This window comes from Borostomias antarcticus (genome assembly GCF_949987555.1).
Source record: "Borostomias antarcticus genome assembly, chromosome: 22".
Taxonomy (NCBI): domain Eukaryota; kingdom Metazoa; phylum Chordata; class Actinopteri; order Stomiiformes; family Stomiidae; genus Borostomias; species Borostomias antarcticus.
The window spans coordinates 4,410,897-4,418,396 of record NC_140255.1 but is presented as its reverse complement, the minus strand read 5'-3'; positions in this window follow the sequence as shown (position 1 = coordinate 4,418,396).

The window sequence follows — 7,500 nt, the reverse complement described above, 5'->3', positions numbered from 1 at the left end:
AACATAATTTCCTCCTGCAATTTTTATTTATTTATTTATTTATTCTTCCTTGTTGTTGCATATTGACAACTGGTCATTTGTTTTGTCTTGTAGTAGTCTTTGTTTCTTTGCCATAGTAATCTAATTAATGTTGCTTTTCAATTTCGAAATGCTTGCTTTGGCAATATGTACAATGTTATATCATGTCAATAAAGCCATTTGAATTTGAGAGAGACAGAGAAAGATAGAGAGACAGACAGACAGACAGACAGACAGACAGACAGACAGACAGAAAGACAGAAAGAGAGAGAGAGAGAGAGAGAGAGAGAGGGTGGGGGGGGGGTACATCAGTCATACATCAGTGAGGGAAGTAACCCTCACTAGACCATTTAACGAGTTATTTAATGGTGTGTTGAGGGTCAGAACCCTCAGAGGTCTATGATCTGTCTGCCCAAAACTAACGAGCAGCATGTTTCAGGTGATATGACCTTAGTACTGGGGTCAGGGTGAGGTCACCAGGTGATATGACCTTAGTACTGGGGTCAGGGTGAGGTCACCAGGTGATATGACCTTAGAACTGGGGTCAGGGTGAGGTCACCAGGTGATATGACCTTAGAACTGGGGTCAGGGTGAGATCACCAGGTGATATGACCTTAGTACTGGGGTCAGGGTGAGGTCACCAGGTGATATGACCTTAGAACTGGGGTCAGGGTGAGGTCACCAGGTGATATGACCTTAGTACTGGGGTCAGGGTGAGGTCACCAGGTGATATGACCTTAGTACTGGGGTCAGGGTGAGGTCACCAGGTGATATGACCTTAGAACTGGGGTCAGGGTGAGGTCATCAGGTGATATGACCTTAGAACTGGGGTGTAATGATGAAATATTTGATTGATAGAGAGGAGGCGTGGTCCAAGTGGAAGGATGTATCAATTAAAGGTTTCATTCAAATCTACGGACCTGGGTCAGCACACAAAGCACTGTGACACAGTGGTCATGGTCAGACTCATTAATGGTGGTCAAACACATGGGCAGGGTCAATATACCCATTATCAGCATGGTGACTTCAGGCCATACACTGTACAGAACAGGTTCCGGGCGTTGGAGAGAAGGTAGACAGTAAGGACGTTATTCTGAGGTGAATTCCTTCTCAGAGACGCTGACCACCATGTTAGTGATCATGAACTTATTTGAGGATGCCACATTCCACAGACCTCTAGTTGTGTAGGAGATAAACACGTCTTATCATGGGGTTAGCGTGGGGCCACCCACAGTGTGAGTGTAAGCATCAGTTCTCTGCTAGGTAAACCAGGTGATCTCTGCTAGGTAAACCAGGTGATCTCTGCTAGGTAAACCAGGTGATCTCTGCTGGGTAAACCAGGTGATCTCTGCTAGGTAAACTAGGTGATCTCTGCTAGGTAAACCAGGTGATCTCTGCTAGGTAAACTAGGTGATCTCTGCTAGGTAAACCAGGTGATCTCTGCTAGGTAAACCAGGTGATCTCTGCTGGGTAAACCAGGTGATCTCTGCTAGGTAAACCAGGTGATCTCTGCTAGGTAAACCAGGTGATCTCTGCTGGGTAAACCAGGTGATCTCTGCTGGGTAAACCAGGTGATATCTACTAGTTAAACCAGGTGATCTCTGAGAATAGAGCAGGTTAGTAATCCTGCTAGCTATCACTGCCTGCTCCTCTCCAATCACTCAGATTATAGCGTTAGGACTCCTTACACACTTGTTAACTTAGTTACTAATCTGGGGCTGAATTAAAGGTGAAGGTGGTTGTTCATTATGTAGCCATGAGGCTGACACACTAGCAGGTGTGTGTGTGTGTGTGTGTGTGTGTGTGTGTGTGTGTGTGTGTGTGTGTGTGTGTGTGTGTGTGTGTGCGCGCGTGCATATGTGATTGCATGTATGTGTGCACCACGGGGACAAGCAATCCTCTTTATCTTCCTGATAGCTGCAGCCAGAGTCCCCCGACACTGAGGGCAAAATAACTAATTAGTGGAATCCTGGTGGTTTAGAATGGAAGGACGCAGCCTCGCTGTGGCTTCATGTAAAAAAATGAAATCAATAACGTTGTGGGCAGAGAGGAGCGAAGCCTCTTAACATTAACAATTACTGTGATTAACAATGATACTCTGGAGTCATTTCTCACGAGCAGGAGGTCTGATAAGCTTGTTTATACAGGGCTGCTTTTCAGCCTCACAGCTATTCATCACAGACAGGCCAGGGAGGAGAGGAGCAGCCCACTGCAATTAAAACCCCCTCTGACCTTGTGACTGGGGGGTGGGGGGGTCTACCAGACTGGTAGAGGAGGGGGAGGTTCTACCAGACTGGTAGAGGAGGGGGAGGTTCTACCAGACTGGTAGAGGAGGGGGAGGTTCTATACCGGACCGGTAGAGGGAGGGGGAGGTTCAAACAGACCGGTAGAGGGAGGGGGAGGTTCTACCAGACTGGTAGAGGAGGGGGAGGTTCTACCGGACTGGTAGACGGAGGGGGAGGTTCTACCAGACCGGTAGAGGAGGGGGAGGTTCTACCAGACTGGTAGAGGAGGGGGAGGTTCTACCAGACTGGTAGAGGAGGGGGAGGTTCTACCAGACTGGTAGAGGAGGGGGAGGTTCTATACCGGACTGGTAGAGGGAGGGGGAGGTTCTATACCGGACTGGTAGAGGGAGGGGGAGGTTCTATACCGGACTGGTAGAGGAGGGGGAGGTTCTACCAGACTGGTAGAGGGAGGGGGAGGTTCTACCAGACTGGTAGAGGGAGGGGGAGGTTCTATACCACACTGGTAGAGGGAGGGGGAGGTTCTAACAGACTGGTAGAGGGAAGGGGAGGTTCTATACCACACTGGTAGAGGAGGGGGAGGTTCTACCAGACTGGTAGAGGAGGGGGAGGCTCTATACCACACTGGTAGAGGGAGGGGGAGGTTCTACCAGATTGGTAATGGCATGGGGATCTATAACACAGTGGTATAGGGTATATCAGAACTGCCCCCCTGTACTGAAATAAGGCCCAGTACAGACAGACAGATGGATGGGGGGTCTGACAGACTGGTCGAGGGATTGGCAGTGTTGTGCATGAACACGCTACAAGAGTTTGTTTTTGATGAACGGTGAACTGAACTGACTCACTGAACCAGATGAACCAACTGAACGGACTCATCTTGAAGCTTGAAGGTGAACGTGAGTGAGTCACTCTGGCGGTCGTTAACGGCGCCCCCGCAATAGTAAACTTTGCTCATGAGTTGCCAGATACTGTGGAGCTTTCTAGGCGAAAACCACCAAAACAGCACCCAAAAAGTTTGGCAGAAAACCACCCAATCTGGCAACATGACTGTATTGCACTGTTTTACATTACCAACAAGGCTAACATCTAACTATCTCCATGGATGGCTAGTGAATGGACCTCAGACGGTGCATATCCATAGGGATGACAAATTTCACGAAAAGATCAGGTCTGATCCAGATGGAGCTTGGTTTCCTACCTCAGTCTGCTTCCTTTTCCTTATAACTCTTGCCAGTGTTGGTACAGGATCCTTAACCCCTTCACCAAGCATATGAATGTACAGTATAAATAAAATGACCATTGCATCTAAAGTTTACCTTTACTGCACCTCTGGTTTCACTTTCTGCATAATGGGATGTATTATAGAATCAGACATCAATCACAGACACAGACATCAGCCACAACCCATTACAGAGTCATAGACAGTGATTAGGTTAATTTATAAGTTTTATTACTGAAAAAATGTGTCAGTAGTTTAAACTACTTACACATTTTCTCAGTAGTAAAACTTATTAAGTAGCCTAATCACTGTCTATGACTCTGTAATGGGCTGTGGCAATGATTGGGGGCAGGGGATGGATGGGAGGAGGTTCGGAGCAGCGCATTAAAATAAAAAATGTAAACTAGTTCATTTTTGGTACTGTGAACCTAACAAAAATAGAAAAGTAAAGTAGTAAAATTAGAAAAGTAAATTGTGAACTGTGAACTTGATCGAGTTCACTTTTTTTTTTAAAGTGGGAACTAAACAAGCTCATGTAAAGTGTGAAGACTCAAGACTGGGGATCGGGGAGTCTTTACCAGACTGGTAGAGGGATGGAGGTCTATAACAGAGCAGTAGAGAGTGTATTAGAGGGATGGAGGTCTATAACAGAGCAGTAGAGAGTGTATTAGAGGGATGGAGGTCTATAACAGAGCAGTAGAGAGTGTATAAGAGGGATGGGGGTCTATAACAGAGCAGTAGAGAGTGTATTAGAGGGATGGAGGTCTATAACAGAGCAGTAGAGAGTGTATTAGAGGGATGGAGGTCTATAACAGAGCAGTAGAGAGTGTATTAGAGGGATGGAGGTCTATAACAGAGCAGTAGAGAGTGTATTAGAGGGATGGAGGTCTATAACAGAGCAGTAGAGAGTGTATTAGAGGGATGGAGGTCTATAACAGAGCAGTAGAGAGTGTATAGAGGGATGGAGGTCTATAACAGAGCAGTAGAGAGTGTATAAGAGGGATGGGGGTCTATAACAGAGCAGTAGAGAGTGTATTAGAGGGATGGAGGTCTATAACAGAGCAGTAGAGAGTGTATTAGAGGGATGGGGGTCTATAACAGAGCAGTAGAGAGTGTATTAGAGGGATGGAGGTCTATAACAGAGCAGTAGAGAGTGTATAAGAGGGATGGAGGTCTATAACAGAGCAGTAGAGAGTGTATAGAGGGATGGAGGTCTATAACAGAGTAGTAGAGAGTGTATTAGAGGGATGGAGGTCTATAACAGAGCAGTAGAGAGTGTATTAGAGGGATGGAGGTCTATAACAGAGCAGTAGAGAGTGTATTAGAGGGATGGAGGTCTATAACAGAGCAGTAGAGAGTGTATTAGAGGGATGGAGGTTTATAACAGAGCAGTAGAGACTGAGAGTGTATTAGAGGGATGGAGGTCTATAACAGAGCAGTAGAGAGTGTATAAGAGGGATGGAGGTCTATAACAGAGCAGTAGAGAGTGTATAGAGGGATGGAGGTCTATAACAGAGTAGTAGAGAGTGTATTAGAGGGATGGAGGTCTATAACAGAGCAGTAGAGAGTGTATTAGAGGGATGGAGGTCTATAACAGAGCAGTAGAGAGTGTATTAGAGGGATGGAGGTCTATAACAGAGCAGTAGAGAGTGTATTAGAGGGATGGAGGTCTATAACAGAGCAGTAGAGAGTGTATAGAGGGATGGAGGTCTATAACAGAGCAGTAGAGACTGAGAGTGTATTAGAGGGATGGAGGTCTATAACAGAGCAGTAGAGAGTGTATTAGAGGGATGGAGGTCTATAACAGAGCAGTAGAGAGTGTATAGAGGGATGGAGGTCTATAACAGAGCAGTAGAGAGTGTATTAGAGGGATGGGGGTCTATAACAGAGCAGTAGAGAGTGTATTAGAGGGATGGAGGTTTATAACAGAGCAGTAGAGAGTGTATTAGAGGGATGGAGGTCTATAACAGAGCAGGAGAGAGTGTATTAGAGGGATGGAGGTCTATAACAGAGCAGTAGAGAGTGTATTAGAGGGATGGAGGTTATAACAGAGCAGTAGAGAGTGTATTAGAGGGATGGAGGTCTATAACAGAGCAGGAGAGAGTGTATTAGAGGGATGGAGGTCTATAACAGAGCAGTAGAGAGTGTATTAGAGGGATGGGGGTCTATAACAGAGCAGTAGAGAGTGTATTAGAGGGATGGAGGTCTATAACAGAGCAGGAGAGAGTGTATTAGAGGGATGGAGGTATATAACAGAGCAGTAGAGAGTGTATTAGAGGGATGGAGGTCTATAACAGAGCAGTAGAGAGTGTATTAGAGGGATGGAGGTCTATAACAGAGCAGTAGAGAGTGTATAGAGGGATGGAGGTCTATAACAGAGCAGTAGAGAGTGTATTAGAGGGATAGGGGTCTATAACAGAGCAGTAGAGAGTGTATAGAGGGATGGAGGTCTATAACATTGCAGTAGAGAGTGTATTAGAGGGATGGAGGTTTATAACAGAGCAGTAGAGAGTGTATAGAGGGATGGAGGTCTATAACAGAGCAGTAGAGAGTGTATAAGAGGGATGGAGGTCTATAACAGAGCAGTAGAGAGTGTATTAGAGGGATGGAGGTCTATAACAGAGCAGTAGAGAGTGTATTAGAGGGATGGGGGTCTATAACAGAGCAGTAGAGAGTGTATTAGAGGGATGGAGGTCTATAACAGAGCAGTAGAGAGTGTATTAGAGGGATGGAGATCTATAACAGAGCAGTAGAGAGTGTATTAGAGGGATGGAGGTCTATAACAGAGCAGTAGAGAGTGTATTAGAGGGATGGAGGTCTATAACAGAGCAGTAGAGAGTGTATTAGAGGGATGGAGGTCTATAACAGAGCAGTAGAGAGTGTATTAGAGGGATGGAGGTCTATAACAGAGCAGTAGAGAGTGTATAAGAGGGATGGAGGTCTATAACAGAGCAGTAGAGAGTGTATTAGAGGGATGGAGGTCTATAACAGAGCAGTAGAGAGTGTATAAGAGGGATGGAGGTCTATAACAGAGCAGTAGAGAGTGTATTAGAGGGATGGAGGTCTATAACAGAGCAGTAGAGAGTGTATTAGAGGGATGGAGGTCTATAACAGAGCAGTAGAGAGTGTATTAGAGGGATGGAGGTCTATAACAGAGCAGTAGAGAGTGTATCAGAACTGCCCTGTACTGAATTAAGGCAAGGTTCAGACTGGTAGAGGGTTTAGCTGTTGATCCTCATTCCTTCTCAACAAACCACAACACTTGTGTGGTGTTTAAATCTCAGCCTTGATAACGACAAACATTTTTATAATCAGTCAATTAGAGAGAGGGAGGGGGGGGGGGTAGAGAGATAGAAAGAGGGAGAGAAAGGGAGAGAGAGAGAGAAAGAGAAAGAGAACAAGAGAGGGAGGGAGGGGGGGGGCATCGGAGCGGTCTCTCCTTCCCGTTCCAACATTCCATTACTGACGCTCTCGCCAGCACAAAGTAATGAGCCATAAAATTTAATTCAGAAATGATATTACTAGGGCAATGTGATGGAGAGATAGAGGAGGGAAGAAGAGGAGGACACAAAGAGGTCTGGAGATGGGCCTGTGTTTGGTCTCTCCACTCCTCCGTGATCCCTCCATTCATCCTGATGAATCTTATCTCTCTTTCTCCCTCTCTCCCCCTCCCTCCCTTTCTCCCTCTCCCCTTCTCCCTCCCTCTCCCTCTCTTTCGCCCTCTCTCTTTCTGTCTCATTCTCCCTCTCTCTCCCTCTCTCCTTCTCTCTCTCTCTCTCCCCCTCTCTATCGCTGAGGGCCAGGATAATGCCTGGTCTATTCTGTGTTGTAGGTGCATGTATGATGAGGACTGCCCCCTACTCGGCTCAGTGTAATTACTGGATGTCGTTATCTGTGCTGTCTGGCAGAGGGCTTCCTGGTATGGAGAGCAGCTCCCCACCCCTATCTCATCTACATGCCCCTCTCCCTGGCCTGGACCTGATAATATCATTAGAGCCCCGCAGACCAGACACACAA